Here is a 17,073-nt window from a genome sequence, read left to right on the forward strand (position 1 = left end):
AACCCAAATATCCATCCTGAATAGAATACAGAAACTGAGATATGCTGATATATAATGGAACACGACAGAGCAATGAAAACAAATGAACTTTAAATAGAGGCAAAGTTAAGACTGAGGCACCAATCGAGTATTCATTGAGAAACAGCATTGAGAAAACTATTTTTTTTTAAATGATAATCCATGTGTCTAATAAGATTTCATGTTACACACTCTAAAAGTTCAAGAGACTGCTAATAAATTTTGTATAATATAAACTCCCTGAGTAGATTATAAATTTCTTGAGGACAGGTAGTGAATATTATACCTATTTGATTTCTTCCTTCACTGAAAACCATTTGGGTAAAGAAAAAGGAATGAACTAATGGATGAACAAATAAATAAACGTAAAAAATGGGGGAAATGGGAGTTCCCATTGTGGTTCAGGAGGTTAAGAACCTGTCATAGGGTCTGTGAGGATGTAGGTTCAATCCCTGGCCTTGCTCAGTGGGTTAAGGATCCTGCATTGCCGCAAAGTGAAGAGTAGGTCACAGATGTGGCTCAGATCTAGTGTTGCTGTGCTCGTGGTGTAGGCCTCAGCTGCAGCTCTGATTCAGCCCCCAGAGCCGAAACTTCCATATGCCACAGGTACGGACATAAAAGAGAAAAAAAAAAAAAATGGGGGAAATGCTCCATTTCCTCCTGATCACTGTTGTCTTTAGTTACCTAGTGTAGTGGGATCTTTTTAGTTGGTCTGGACAATGTCTGGTATGTTTACCAAGAGCCAGAGTGAGATGAAACTCTACTGAGTTGAGCTTGCTATTGGCTGAAGTCCAGAAAGGGGCCAGGACTCCTGGGAAACCCTACCTACTCTTAAAATATAATGGTATTGAAACTTAGATTAAGTGTCATGTGAAGGGGGAAAGCAAAGACACTGAGGACTGTAAGTCAAAGACACTGGTTCTCCTTCTGATATTCCACATAGCGGACAAGTGGTGAGTGTCATCACTTAATCTCCCTGAGGCTTTGTTTCTTTGTCCCTCAAATGGGGTCAATAATACAATAATTCTCATGAGGATCATGAGACCATGCATGGGGAAAGGAACCATTAGACCAATACTTGTACTGGGAAGGAAGAAATTTCCTTCTACCCTTCTAGGTTCTTCTGGATGGTTGAGAATTAAGGTGATAAGAGACAGATTAACTGGAGAAAAGAAAACAAAATTTAATAACATGGAAGAGACCCAAGGAAACTGAGTAACTCAACAGAATGGCCAAGGCCCTCCCCTTAAATCCCACCTTCAGCTAAAGACAAAAGAAGCTGCTGTAGGTGGGGAGAGTCACTTATGGGAGGTGACCAGCAAAAGCACTGTAAACAAGGGTAAGATTGTTATAGATTTAAGTCAGTGCCTTTTCCACTGAGAAGAGTTTCCAGAGATTGGGTCATCCTCCTTGTCCAGGTCCAGTGAGGGAGACACCCTTACAAAAGGAGGTTTCTGTCACAAATGCGTTTCTTGCCAAGTGTAATTCCTCCTCGGTTGTAGAGTTCTTCCCATGTCTGCTATTTCTTAGTAAAGAACTAGCTTAAAATAATTAATATGCCAAAGAGACATATTCTGGGGCAGCAAATTCTGCTCCCTTATACCTGTAAATTTTTTTTCCCATATTGATTTTTTTTTTTTTTTTTTTTGTCTGAGGGGCTGCTTTAAAGATTGGAAAACAAAAGACCTCTTCTCAAAAAGTTAATACAAAGAAACCATTTATGATTGCTGGGCAGTCAAGCATGATTTACCATATTTTACAAATTCTGAACTGAGAGGTCAGAAATGGTTTTTGGACATTTCAGCAACACTACCAGCCTCCACAGATATGCCACCAGATTATGTGTCTCCCTCTCTCTCTAATTTGCTATGTAGACTGCCATGAATGGAATATATATAGAGAGAAGGAAATAAAACATAATTATGTTACCTTGGGGTACCACCTTGTTGCTCCAAGGCAGAGTACCTGGCTGTTGTTGGAATTTCTGGGTCCAGATTTAACAGGCCAATAGCAGGCCAGTAGCAGGTGCTTTCTGGAATAGGCTTCAGCTGACTTGGGTAGGTGGAACTGAAACTGAGTAGGACCATGCAGGGCCTTCCTGAGTTAAAAAAAAAAAACAAAAAAAAAACAAAAAAAAAAACCCTCTGTGTCCCCTGTCTCTTGTTTGTAGAAAAAGACTTCCATCTACACCTTCCCTAAGTTCCAAAAGAGCAGATTCAAGCAGTTACTAATTAAGGAAGTGAAGGAATGCAGAAACAAAGGAAAAGCAAGAAAAGTAATGACAGTTAAAACCATAGTTCAGAGTCTTCAAGGGATATACATAAAAATCTGATGCATATCTTTGGATTGTTTGGCAGAAAATAAGACCACACCCAGGTGGAGGTGGTGATTACATGCTAACCATAAGCATGTAGACCTTGGATGGGTTGGAATCATAAAGTTTATGGGTAAGATTCCCAAAACATCCTCCTATTACATCACCACCAACCACTCAGAAGAAAGTCCAAATGTTGCATTTAAAAATCCTTCCTTAAAAGCCATCAAGGGGTTTGGATCTCTTGAGCATGAGCTGCCCATTCTCCTTGTTGGCTCCCTGAAATAAACACTATACTTTTCTTCACTACAACCAAATTTCAGTGGTTTGGCTTTGCTGCAGAAGAGGCCAGTGGACCTAAATTCGATTCAGTAACATTGCAGAGACCTGCAGGTCAGAAGGACTGGAACCTTTGGGCAGGGGTCAGCAGAGCCACTGGGCAGGGCTGGATGTAATTCACATTGTATTTCCTACAGTGCACCCCTGTTCCAATTTTTTTTTTTTTTTTTTTTTTATGGCCACACCTGCAGCATATAGAAATTCCCAGGATGGGGATTGAAACTAAGGCTCAGTTGCAACCTATGCCACAGTGTGGCAACCCTGGATCCTTAACACAACTGTGCTGGGCTGGGGATGGAACCCACACCTCCACAGATATGAGTTACTGGGCAGTCAAATTTTTAACCCACTGTGGCACAGCACGAATTCCACCTCTGTTCCAATTCTAAGGTGGAATTTTTGTGTGTGACCTGCAGCAGTGGGGAAGAATGCAAAGGTATATATTGTGTTGTCTCCAGTATCTAAACAATCCCATCAGGTGTTGTGCTTTTTGTTGAAGTCAGGAGTACTAGATGTGAAATAAAATTCATCGTTCTTGGTTGGCTTCGTTATCCACTGCGCCACAAAGGCAACTCCAGGACTGAAATCTTTACACCTTCTATAACAAACTTTTGAGATTCCGGCAGCAGAAGTAAAAATGTACTCTCTCTCAGTGCCCAAGACAAGCTTCACAAGTAAGTTCCCTTGCTTAATTCAACCTGTTGCCTACCTCTCTGGAATGCACTGCCTCATTCTTCAGTCTCTCTTTGCCCTCCATGTACAGGGGCCAGTGTGGGAACCAAAATAGGACAAGACAATTCTGCCTTACCAGTGAAGAAACACATACTGTGAAGTAAACTAGTATGATGTTGTGATTTATAATATATGTGTGATTTTTGCCCTTGTTTCTGCCACAAAGGGCCTATAAAACTCTTGCATTTCTTAAGTAATAAACTCCATAGCTTTTCTTATGTTAATGAGGTGATTTCTGGAAAGCCCTAGGTCACCTAAGGATGGGGGCTGGTTCCCAGAGAAATCAACCAAGTGATTAGAGGGTTGGAACTTGCAATCCCATTCCTCTGACCCCTGGTGAGTGAGAGGAGCCGAAGATGGAGTTTATGCAACAACAGCCAATGATCTGATCAATCATACTGATGTAATGAAGCCTTCATAAAAAAAACTCAGAAAGCCAGGGTTTGGAGAGCTTCTGGTGGGTGAACATGTGGAGGTGCTAGAATGGTGGAGCACCACTTCCCACTGACTTTCCCCTATGCATCTCTTCCATCTGGCTGTTAGTGAGTTATGCTCCTCCATAATAAACTGATCATCTAGTAAGTAAACTGTTTCCTGAATTCTATGAGCCACTTGAGCAAATTAGTTGAACACAAGGAAGCCGTAGCCGAAATTGCCAATCTATAGCCAGTTAGAAGCACAGATGACAACCCGGACTTGCAACTGACACTTGAAGGGGGTTAAGGACTGACCTCTTCACCTGTGGGATCTGATGTCAACTCCAGGTAGACAGTGTCAGAACTAAATTGAGTTATAGGACACCCAGCTGGTGTCAGAATTGGTTGGTGGTGTGGGAACCCCCCCGCCACTTCTCTTACACACAGACATGCACACACACACCCACACACAAACACACAGAGAAATTGGGTGCAGAATCACTAACTAGTTAACAGTACTAGGATCAACACAGGTTGGCACTGAGGCAGGCTGATGCAATTAATATAAGGGATATACTTTTTCAGTTGGGAATGCTGAATGGACAGCAGCATCCCAGCTGCAGACAGGTGTTTACTATAAATAGAGACTTAACTCCACAGCTGTGCTCTCTCAGATGGCACATCCTCCGTGAAGGAGTTTGTCCCCTTCTCCCTCACACCCCACTTTCCTATTACTATATCCTGACTGCTCCAGACTAATTTTTTAAGGTCTTTCATTATACCATTCTCCATTCCTTTAATGTATATAAAGAAACTGGTCAATATAAACAGCCATAGTGCTTCTTCCTCCATTACCCTTATCTTTTTAACTAAATTCTAATGTGCTTTAATCAAATGGCGATGTGGGGGTGGGGTGGGGTGGGGACTGACACTTGAAAAAAAAAAAAAACCTACAACCCAATGCCCTGTTTTTTCCACTAGTGATATTCTGTTAACTTTTTACTGTATATACTGAGTTATTTTGTAATCACTTTTGTATAAAAATCACTTCTAGCAACAATACTTGGGAACCTTGTTTGATTGGAGAATTTAAATATTTTTTATTGATTATGATAAAACCGAAGAAAAAGTTAATACTTCTTTTGGTATATAGCTGCTATATACCCACTAAGCCAGGCCAGGGATAGAAGCTGTATCCTTGCGGACACTATGTCAGGTTCTAAACCAGCTAAGACACAACGGGAACTCCTGAAAATATTATTTTAAAAGAAAGGAGTTCCCGTTGTGGCTCAGTGGTTAATGAATCCAACTAGGAACCATGAGGTTGCGGGTTTGATCCCTGGCCTTGCTCAGTGGTTTAAGGATCCCACATTGCCGTGAGCTGTGGTGTGAGTTGCAGATGAAGCTCGGATCCTGCATTGCTGTGGCTCTGGCGTAGGCAAGCGGCTACAACTTCGATTAGACCCGCCTGGGAACCTCCATATGGCACAAGTGCGGCCCTAGAAAAGGCAAAAAGACAAAAAAAAAAAAAAAAAAGGAAGAAAGAAAGGAACTCTACATAGGTTTCTCTTTAAATCAATTCTCTTGTTATTTACTGACATTTCTTGTCCTAGTAAAACCCCACAATTATTACAAAGAAACAATTAAAATGTGAATTTATGGTGTTAAACCCACATTTTCCTTGAGGTTAAGTTTTGTTAGCTGTTTCAAGAAAGATCTCTATTTTTGTAATTTGATATTTGAATGGGAAGAATGCCCAGTTAACCTGATCCAGTTAAAAATCTCTGAGAGATACCTGACTGCTTCTCTGTCACATACTGTCTTTCACTTGATGTCCCTTCAAAGCAACAAATCCAAGGAGAAATGATCAACTTCTGAGTTAGTTTCAAATCTAAACTGTGACTGCATGGGCCCTGGGTCAAGTTTAGCACACCCAATTTGCTGATTTGGGCCCGAGTTTGCTAATTTTCAGAAGCCAAATCCTTTAAAATTTTGGCATCATAATTTTTGGGTTTTTTGTTTGTTGTTTTGGATTTTTTTGCATCAAAGATTTTTGGTATTACCTCTTGCAGTGGTTCTATCCATAAATACAATCTATTTGCAAGAATAATCTTAGATAAAAATTTTAGGTTAAAATTTATGGGCTTATGGAGTAATTATGACAGGCTGAGAAAAATGGCATTTTATTAAATTCTAGTCTAAAACTTTTGCTCAAAACGCATGTGAAGCACAATTATTCTGTAGAAAGAATTTTTTTTTAATTTTAAAAGCAGGGTTTTCTTTTCATACAATCAGACTTTATTAATTACTCTCTTATTCTATGTTTAGAATGGAAAGGTAGGCGTTACTGCTCAAGTGCAGATGGAGTAACAATAACAGTCGATGCACAAAGGAGGGGGAGGATTTGTCTTAGCCCTTTTATGATCATAGGGCTTTGTAAGTATGCTGATCAGACCTTCTTGAACCTTTTGATGTCACTGAGAAATAAATATTCTGCCATTCTGAAAACATTCCTGAGGTGGGTCAAGCATGACCTAATCATAACACAATGGGTTCTTTTTAGGAACGTCAGGAGAAAACTGCTCATGCTAAAATGAATGCCTTGCACTATCTACTCCCATTTAAATTTGAAAGCCTGGGAAATTCACTACCCAGCTTGTATGACTCACCCACTTAACTGAAACAGCATGGAGCACATGGTGGTAACAACCTAGGTCTTGTTTCCATTCATCTTTAGGGAAGCTCTAAGAGACAGTTTGCCTTTGCAATTTTTCTCTGTATATTTGTTTACACTCATTAAAAGAGATTTTGTGGACAATGCAGTTTGCAATTTCCTCCTCTTTTTCATATTCCTCTTCCTTCTTCATCCTCTTGCTGGGACGGGCCCCATGAGGTCCTGCTCAATTACACTCTTCCTCGTCTCTTTTTTCTCTGCGGGAATTTCCATTTAAATGATGGTGATAAATTCAGGAGCATCGAAGGCTGCCCATGGTCAGGGAGTTGATTTGGGTCACAGGTAGAATCTTTTAGCCATGAAATGGTGGAAAGAACATTATCCTACAATTTAGATGTGGGTTGGTCCTGGTTTTTTGAGTATCTGTATCACAATGGGATTCAGGTTTTCTGGTTTCACACCAGGTACTTTTTCAATGACACAACTATTTCTTATATGTTTATGCTGGGATCTTTGTATCATCTGCATATCAAATTCAGTTTGGAACTACTAAGTACTGTGAGGTTCCCCACTTGGAGGAACTAGGTTATAGGTTAGCCCAACGGAGTGTACAATCTTCCTGAGACAGGTGGATTTGGGTTGGGGCACATTCAGAAGAGGGGCTTCCTTAAGCAGTTACATTACTGAGAGAAGCCTAGTTTGATTTAGAGAAGCAGGGTTAAGGTGAAGTAAAACAATGCTAGAATAAACAGCACAATTAGCTGGGAAGATGTGAATTTCACACACACACACACACACACACACACACCCCGCCGCAAATATATGCTCAGGTCCTACCCCCAGTACCTGTGAATGTGATCTTATTTGGAAGTAAGGTCTTTGCAATATAGTCAAAATAAAATGGGAGTTCCCGTCGTGGCGCAGTGGTTAATGAATCCAACTAGGAACCATGAGGTTGTAGGTTCGGTCCCTGCCCTTGCTCAGTGGGTTAATGATCCGGCGTTGCCGTGAGCTGTGGTGTAGGTTGCAGACGCGGCTCGGATCCCGCGTTGCTGTGGCTCTGGCGTAGGCTGGTGGCTACAGCTCCGATTGGACCCCTAGCCTGGGAACCTCCATATGCCGAGGGAGTGGCCCAAGAAATAGCAACAACAACAACAACAAAAGACAAAAGACCAAAAAAAAAATAAATAAATAAAATGACACCATGCTAAATTAGTGTTGGCCCCAATCCAATGACCTTATAAAAAGAGAGAAGTTGAAGTTCCCGTCCTGACTCAGTGGTTAATGAACCCAACTAATAACCATGAGGTATCGGGTTCAATCTCTGGCCTCGCTCAGTGGGTTGAGGATCCGGCGCTGCTGTGAGCTGTGGTGTAGGTTGCAGACGTAGCTCAGATCCCGAGCTGCTGTGGCTGTGGCATAAGCACATGTTCGTTAACCACTGAGTCAGGATGGGAACTCTAACTTCTCTCTTTTTATAAGGTCATTGGATAGGGGCTATAGCTACAGCTCAGATGAGCGCCTAGCCTGGGAATCTCCATATGCTATGGGTGTGGCCCTAAAAAGACAAAAGATAAAAATAAATAAATAAATGGAAATTTACATACAGTGAGAGATACACAGAGAAAACACCATGTGATGACGAAGGCAGAGACTAGACTGATGTATCCAGTCTCCTTGTTTTCTGTGATACAGTAAATTTCTATGGCTTTAAGTTACCCAAGTGTTTGTTTGTTTGCTTTTGCTTTTTAGGGCCACGTTAGTGGCATATGGAGGTTCCCAGGCTAGGGGTTGAATCAGAGCTGCATCTGCCAGCCTACACCACAGCCACAGCAACAGAGGATCCAAGCCATGTCTGTGACCTACACCACAGCTCACAGCAATGCCAGATCCTTAACCTACTGAGTGAGGCCAGGGATTGAACCCAAGTCCTTGTGGATACCAGTTGGATTTGTTATTGCTGAGCCATGATGGGAACTCCTAAGCTACCCAGTTTTTAGCACTTAGTTACTGCAGCTTCAGAAAACTAATACAGAGGATTAGAAGTAAGGCTAAAAAAAAAAAAAAAAAAAAAATCCATGGAGAGGGTTGAATGAAGTGGTACAGAAATGTGAAACAATGAAGTTTCATGCTGCATTTATATTTGGATCAGGTGGACTGCTTCTTTCTCTTTCCCTAGTTTGAGATGTAAATAACACTGTGTAAACTGAAAGTATACAATGTGATAATTTGATGTATGTATACATTGCAAAATAATTACCACAATATAGTTAACAAGCCTATAATCTCACACATTTATTTATTTATTTTTGTGGTGAGAATTTATAAGATTCACTCTTTTTTAAATTTTTTTTTGGCTTTTTAGAGCCATACCCACAGCATATGGAAGTTCCCAGGCTAGGGGTCATCAAATAGGAGCTGCAGCTGCTGGCCTACACCATAGCCACAGCAACACCAGGTCCAAGACAGGTCTGTGACCTACACTACAGCTCTTGGCAATGTCAGATCTTTAACTCACTGAGCGAGGCCAAGGATCAAACTCTCATCCTTTTGGATACTAGTTGTGTTTGTTACTGCTGAACCATGATGGGAACTCTTAGATTTACTCTTTAAGCAACCTTCCAGGTATAGAAGATAGTATTGCTAACTATAGTCACCATGTACATGACATTGATAGAACATATTCATCTTATAATTGGAAGTTTGTATGCTTTCGTCACCATCACCCATTTCTCCCACCTCCATGATATCTCTGATACATCTCTTTATTGACCTGCATTTTGCAACACTGGGGAAGAAAACACATATATAAGAGATCTGAGATTGTCTGAGAGCAAGAAAATCTTTCTCAATAACCATTAGTAAACATAGGAAGAGGATTTTTGTCTCTAGGGAAATGGAATTTGCAAATAATATATTTTTATCACTCAAATAATATTTCAATCTTTCAATGAAAAATGATCATTCTCTGCCTTCTTTCTGCTCTATCTTTAATTTCCACACTTCAGAGGAAGACATTTTAATTCATTAAATTGTTGTTTAATGTTTTTTCCACACTTTAAAATAACTATTAAACTATTAAAATGTTATTGTTTGACTTAGAGTAGTTTTAGGCAGTATTTATTAAACACCTAGCATGGAAAGGGGGGAGTTAGCCCTTGGCATCTCACCACTTTTGTACCCCAATGTCTTCTTTATCTATCCCCAATAATATTGTTTTCCACCCATATAATCCAGGGTTTGTTTTTTTTTCTCATTTCTTAAAGTTTTATTGTAGTTGATTTACAATGTTGTGGTAATTTCTGCTGTACAACTAAGTGATTCAGTTATACATGTGCACACATCCATTCTCTTTCAGATTCTTTTTTGTTGTTGTTGTTTCCACTGTACCATGATGCGAACTCCTCTTTCAGATTCTTTTCCTACATACATTATCACAGAATATTGGGTAGCGTTTTCTGTGATATATACATTATCACAGAATACTAGGTAGCGTTTTCTGTGATATATGTGTGTGTGTGTGTGTGTTGGACAATCATTCCATATACCTCAGTGTACATATATATATGCCAATCCCCAAACCCCCAGTCCCAGATAATCCAGGTCTATTAGCAATCTTAATTTACCATATACCATATTCACAGGTTCTGAGGATTAGAATGTGGACATCTTTGAGCGACCATTATTCTATCTACAATAAGGGTGTATTCCTGGTTACTATTCTATAAGACAAGTAAAAGAAGTGTGTTGGGAAGCAGAGTGGATATATGGAGTGTAGAATACTACTTAGTTCCCTTATTCAGATACCATCTTCAGCTATGACTGTTGTACTGAGTCCAGAGTTCGAAGTAAGAACTCCAGGGAGTAAATTTCTAGTCTTCTGCCAGGGTGGGGGAAGGATAGAGTCCTAACTGTCGGGGGTAAAGAGGACATCTAGAGGCCCCAATACTTTTTTCACTCTCATTTAGTTCAGAATACTTTCAATTTCTTGAAAGATTTCTTCTTTGGTTCATTTTGTTATTTAGAAGTGTGCTGTTTAATATCTAAGTATTTCGGATTTTCCAGCTACTTTTTTGTTATTAATTTCTAGTTTAATTTCATTGTGGTCTGAGAGCATACTTCGTATGATTTCTATCCTGTTAAATTGGTTGTGGTGTGTTTGGTGGCCTAGATTATAGTAAGTTATTGATAAATGTTCCACACGAGCTTAAGAAGAATGTGTATTCAGTTGCTGTGGATGAAGTAGTCTATAAATGTCAATTAGATCCTGTTGACTGATGATGCTGTTCACTTCAACTATGTCTTTACTGATTATCTGTCAATTACTGATAAAGGAGAGTTGAAGCCTCCAACTGTAATAGTGGATGTGTCTATTTCTCCTTATAGCTCTATCAGGTTCTGTTTCATATATTTTAATGCTCTGCTATTAGATGCATACACATAAAAGACTGTTATGCCTTCTTAGAAAACGGATTCTTTTATCTTTAGGTAATACCCCTTTTTATCCCTGATAATTTTTGTTATCCTGAAATTTGCTTTGTCTGAAATTAATATAGCTATTAAGAGGCAGATCTATAGGTAAGAAATTCCCTGTTTTTGTTTGTCTGAGAAAGTCTTTCTCCTTCACTATTATAATTTTTATTTTTATTATTATTATTACCTTGCTGGATACAGAATTGTAGGCTCTTGGTTTTGTTCTTTCAACACGAAATATTTCACTCTCTTCTTTCTTGCATGGTTTTTGGAGAGAAGTTAATATAATTCTTATCCTGGTTCACATTATAGGTAATATTTGTTGTTTGTTTTATTCTGGTTTCTTTCGAGAATTTTCCTTTGTCTTGTTTTCTGTGGTATGATATACCTCAGTGTAGATTTTTGGAACTTATCTCATTTGGTGTTCTCTGAGCATCCTGGATCTGTAATTTGGTTGGCGTCTGCTATTAACATTGGAAAATTTTTCAGCCATTATTACTTCAAACATTTATTTTTATTTCTTTCTTCTTCTGGTATTTCCATTTTGTGTATGCTACATCTTTTGCAACTGTCTTCCTGTATTGTTTTTTCTTTTCATTGTTTTCTTTTTGCATTTCAGTTTTAGAAATTTCTATTAATATCTTCAAGCTCACTAGTTCTTTCCTTGGCGGTGTCCAACTGATTGATACGCCCAAAGACAATCTTTACTTCTGTTACAATGCTTCTTAATTTTCAACATGTCCTTTTGGGTCTGTCTTAGAGTTTCCATTTTCTGTTTATGTTATCCATCTGTTCTTGCATGCTGTCCACCTTTTCCATTAGAGCCCTTAGTGTACTAATTATAATCATTTTAAATTTATGCCTGGTAAGCCCAAAATTTCTGCCATATCTGAGTCTAGCTTTGATGCTTGATTTGTTTCTTCAGACTTTCTTGCCTTATACTATACCTTTTATTTTTTTAATGTGTGTTGGATATAATTTATTAGGTAAAAGAACTGAGATAAACAGTCTGCAGTGTTTTATATTTTTCTGGGTGGGTATTAGCTGGTTGTGTTTAATGTTTGGTGTAGCTCTAGGTGTCAGAGCCTTCGATTTCCTTTAGTTTTTTTTCTTTTCATCTTCCCTTTTCCCTTCGGGCTTCCTACCAACTCCTTCCTAGCAAGTGGCTCTGTCAGTTGCAATACACTATTGTTAAATATTGGAATCCTATTTATACGGTGATGAGGTATTGCAGAAGGGAAGCATTCTATAATTGTATGAATGAATCTTGTTTGTTTTGTTTTGTTTGTTTTTTAATGGGCCTGTGTCCCTGGATTGCAATCCTCAGAAGAATTTTTACAGCTTTCCCCCCTCCTTTTATGTGAAACAGGAAGGCTAGAGAAGAAAAAGGTGGCTATCTAATAGATTTTCCTCTAGGACAGGTCAAGCTCTGGTAAAGCACTAGTTTCTCTGAGGGGAGACTCTTTTTTAAATGAAGATCAGAACCCTCTGGATGCATTTAATAGTGGTTACTTTTCTCCCCTCCCTACCCTAAGGATGAAAAGATGTGTGTGTGTGTGTGTGTGTGTGTGTGTGTGTGATTTTCGCGTGCCTGGAGGTAAACTCATGAAGGTATCAGGGGGCACCCTGAGGTTGGGCCTCTAAGAATTCTGTTTTTTGGGTTTTTTTTTGTCTTTTTGTTGTTTCTTGGGCCGCTCCCTCGGCATATGGAGTTTCCCAGGCCAGGGGTTGAATCGGAGCCACAGCAACGCGAGATCAGCGCCATGTCTGCAACCTACACCACAGCTCATGGCAACGCTGGATCCTTAACCCACTGAGCAAGGCCAGGGATCAAACCTGCAACCTCATGGTTCCTAGTCGGATTCGTTAACCACTGCACCAGACGGGAACACCTAGGCCTCTAAGAATTCTTAACTTTCAAGCCAATCCTTGTTCAACCTCCAGTAATTAGTCAATAACATTTGAAGTGTTCCTATAGGCTTAATCTCCAGTGGCTTCTACTGCATATAAATTGTGATCCACCTGTCTCTACAGTTTTTGGAGTGGGAATTTGTCCTGTAACCTTAATTTTCTTTTTTATTTTTTTTTCTCTTTGGGGCTGCACCTATGGCATATGGAAGTTCCCAGGCTAGAGATCAAATCAGAGCTACAGGTGCTGGCCTACGCCACAGCCGTAACAACGCCAGATCCGAGCCATGTCTGCGACCTACACCATAGCTCATAGCAACACTGGATTCCTGACCTACTGAGCAAGGCCAGCGATTAAACCTGCATCCTCATGGATGCTAGTCAGATTCGTTTCCACTGCACCACAATGGGAACTCCCTCCTGTAACCTTAATTTTCTGATGGTTCTAAGAATGATTGATTTTCATTTTGAACAACTTTTTGATTTGTTTTGAGGATGGTAGTGACTATTTCCAAGGCTTTTACATATTTGAATGGAAATCAAACAGGCTTGCATCTTTCTGCATAAAATCTTACATTAATTTTCTCTTAAGGTTACCATTGGCAGGGCTTGGGCTCAGAGAGCATCTAAGGGTGGCTTTCCAAGCTGCTGTCATCCACAGGTAGGCTTACAGTAGGAATTCAGGACTCTTGTGAGTCCTGTGAGTGCTTCACCTCCAGGTAAGCACTCTGCCAGACTGTGGTTCTCTACCACCTAGCTCTGAGCCATGGCTGTACTGCAGCATACATATGAGGCAAACTCTACACAGAGGATCACAGCTGCTTCACTTCATTCTTTCCTCCTTTTACTCAAATACTTTACCTTTTCTTTCTTTTTCTTAGTACTTTTTTTTTTATTAGAGTATAGTTGTTTTACAGTGTTGTGTCAATTCTGCTATATACCATAGTGACCTATATATATAGGTCTTTTCTCACTTTTTTCATACTATCTTCCATCATGTTCTAGCCCAAGAGATTGGATACGGTTCCCAGTGCAATACTGTAGGACCTCACTGTTTATCCATTCTAAATGTAATAGTTTGCATCTACTTTAAAAACAGACTTTCCCTGTTTTTAGACCCACCTGCACTCCATCTGTGTCGGGCGGGGGGCGGGGGGGGGTCCTGGTGCCTCAAATCCCTGAGACTGTCCGGGCTTCTGTGGATGGGGATGACTCCTAAACACATCCGGTTTGCTCCTACCTGATATGAATCAATTTTTGCTTAAATTAACTCTTAAATTTAAAAAAATAAAATAGGAATGGGATCAAGATGGCAGAGGAATAAGACATGGCACTCACCTTCTCCCACAAATATATCAAAAAAACCATTGGCACAAAACATTTACTAAATGCTGGCAGAAGACCCTAGACCTCCAAAAGGGGCAAGAAACCGTCCACATAACTAGGTAGAACAAAGGAAAAAAGAGGGGGCAGGGGAAGGAATCAGGAGAGGACCAGCATTCCTGAGAGGAAGCTGTGAAAGATGAAAGGAATCTGTACTCTGGGAGGCCAACTAACTGATAGGGAGATCAGCTAGGATGGAGAAGGAAACTCAAAGCCTTGGAGAAAAGCACAGCAGCCAGACCGAGGAGGGCAAAGCAGAGAGAGGCACACAGACCATTGGTACCACCAGCTGGGTCACCACAGCCTGAGACACTACAGCAGGGGCTGGGTGCTGAGACTCAGGCTTCAGAGGTCAGCTCCAGGGAGGGGACTAGGCATGGCTGTGTGGAGACAACCTGAGGGGCTAGGGAGTGGTGCACCATGGCCTGAGGGGTGAAGTGCCACAGCCAAACACGCATGGGAGGAAGCAAGAATCGCAGGAGAAGTAAGGTGCCATTGTTGGGGAAGGGGAGGGGAGGAGGGCAGGTACCACCATAGAAATATCTGTCTATGCACATGCTCAGGCTCTTGACAGGAAAAAAGAGGGGGCAGGGGAAGGAATCAGGAGAGGACCAGCAGTGCAGTCTGTGGATGGCAGGTGCATACCCGCCATAGCCATCTCAGTCTCTAATGGCGGGCACAGCCTGCCATCACTAGGGATCTGTGAACAGGCACCGCCTGTGGTCCTAGTCACCTCAGGGGTGGCCGCAGAGGAGGGCAATTCAACCAAACACCACCCATTACCCTCACTCCCCTGGAAATGCACATGCCCTGATGTTGCTGCTGCCAGAGGCACTGCCTATACCTTCCTGAGGGTCACTACCACTGCCAAGGGCCGTGCAGCCAGGAGCAGACTGTACCACATGCCTCCGAGTCCTTACCACTGTCAAGGGCCCAGCAATCAGGCACTGGCTACAGGCCCTGCCCACTGCTTCCCTCTCCCTGGAAGCATATGCAGGCTGCACACTGGCACAACCACTATCAAGGGGATAAGAGCCTGCACACATGGAGGAAAAAGATAGCAAGCATCAAAACCAAAAGCAGCCCACATGCCAAAAAAAAAAAAAAAAAAGTTAGCCCTCACAAGCTACCCAGGGGTGCTCTTGCATCTAAATAGCCCTCCAAGACTACAGTAGATAACTGTCTTCCTTAAGCACAGAATAAGAAAAATAGAAGCAAATGGAAGAAGCTCAGGAACAGGATAATTCCGCTGAAGGGGCAAATAAGGAATTAGACCTCTGCAGTCTAATAGACACTGAGTTCAAAAAGAAGGTAATGAAAATATTAAGGAATTAAGAGCAGATATGAACAGTAATGCAGATTACTTTAAAAAGGAACTAGAAACTATAAGGAAGAGGCAAGAAAAATTAGAAAATTCATTTGCAGAAACCTGAGCTGAGTTAAAGGCATTGAAGAGCAGAATGAATAATGCAGGGGAATAAAGAAGTGATTCAGAAGACAGAATAATGGAACTCACCCAATCAATGCAGCAGAGAGAACACCAAAATGAAAAAACATGAAAGGATTATAAAAGATCTATGGGATAATATAAAGCAGGCCATCTACACATAATAGAAATTCCAGAAGAAAAAGAAAAGGGGATTGAAAATATATTTGAAGAAATCATGGCTGAAATTTTTCCAAATCTAAAGGAAATAGATATCAAGATACAGGAAAAAATAGAGGGCTCCAAACAAGTTGAACCCAGACAGACTTACACCAAGACATAATAAAAATGGCAAAAATTAAAGGAGAGGATTCTAAAGCCAGCAAGAGAAAAACAAAATAATTAATTATAAAGGAACCCCCAGAAGGCTATCAGCTAATTTTTCAACAGAAACAATATAGGCCAAGTGAGTAGCAAGATACATTCAAAGTTCTAAAAGAGAAAAGTTTGTAACCTGGAATACATTACTCAGCAAGATTATCATCTAATATAGAAGGAGAAACAAAGAATTTCTCAGACAAACAAAAACTAAAAGAATACAGCAATACTAAACCTATTCTAAAAGAAATATCGAGGAGAAGGATCAATATGGCAAAGGAGTAAGGTGTTGCACGCTCATCTTCTCCCACAAACATTAAAAAAAACACATCTACATGTAGAACAATTTGCACTGAACATCTACTGAATGCTGGCAGAAGAACTTAAACCTCCAAAAAGGGCAAGAAACCCTCCACATAACTGGGTAGAACAAAAGAAAAAAGAGAGAGAAAGAAAAGGAATCAAGATGGAACTAGCACACTGGGAACTGTGAAAGTGAAAAGGAGCCCCCACCCTGGGAAGCCACCTTATGGATGGGGAGATCAGACAAGACAGAGGGACCTCAAATTCACCAAGAAAAGTGCAGTGAAGGACGGCAAAGCAGAGTGAGAGCAGAACAGATCATATGCACCACCGCCAAGATACAGCAGCCTGAGATGCTTGGGCGGGCGCTGGGTGCTGAGACTCGGTCTAGAGGTCAGTTCCAGGGACAGGACTAGGGTTGGCCATGTGGAGACAACCTTAGGGGCTAGGCAGCAGTGTGCCACAGTCTGGGGAGCAGAATGCCACAGTCAAGGGAACCGGGAGGAGGTCTGGGCCCACAGGAAAAGTAAGGCACCACTGTTGGTGAGGGCACGAGGACAAGGGGCGGACCACCATAGGAATCTCTTTCCCTGCCCACACACAGGCTCTCAGAGTGTGGGGTGTCTCTGGCATAGGCTATGGGTGGCAAGAGGCCACTTGCTCAGGCTATGAGGGGACCAGGTGCCTATTGGATGGGCTACGGGTGGCT

General features: G+C 41.0%; 1 long non-coding RNA gene across 2 annotated transcripts in view; it reads right to left on the bottom strand.

The window, feature by feature from the left end:
- Positions 1–17,073, bottom strand: part of LOC146394915 (uncharacterized) — a 234,253-nt gene that overhangs the window by 196,550 nt on the left and 20,630 nt on the right. Inside the window, exon 2 of one of the 2 annotated variants that reach the window (XR_014833698.1) lies at positions 1,948–2,116. The exons of the other annotated variant lie outside the window; for it this stretch is intronic. This is a non-coding gene — a long non-coding RNA (uncharacterized LOC146394915). The remainder of the gene's footprint in view (positions 1–1,947; positions 2,117–17,073) is intronic. 2 annotated transcript variants of the gene reach the window in all.

Source organism: Sus scrofa, chromosome 18 (assembly GCF_054392235.1).
Source record: "Sus scrofa isolate SSC_HxYL_T2T_F1_AM1 chromosome 18, Sscrofa_HxYL_maternal_Yorkshire_Landrace_v2.0, whole genome shotgun sequence".
Lineage (NCBI taxonomy): Eukaryota > Metazoa > Chordata > Mammalia > Artiodactyla > Suidae > Sus > Sus scrofa.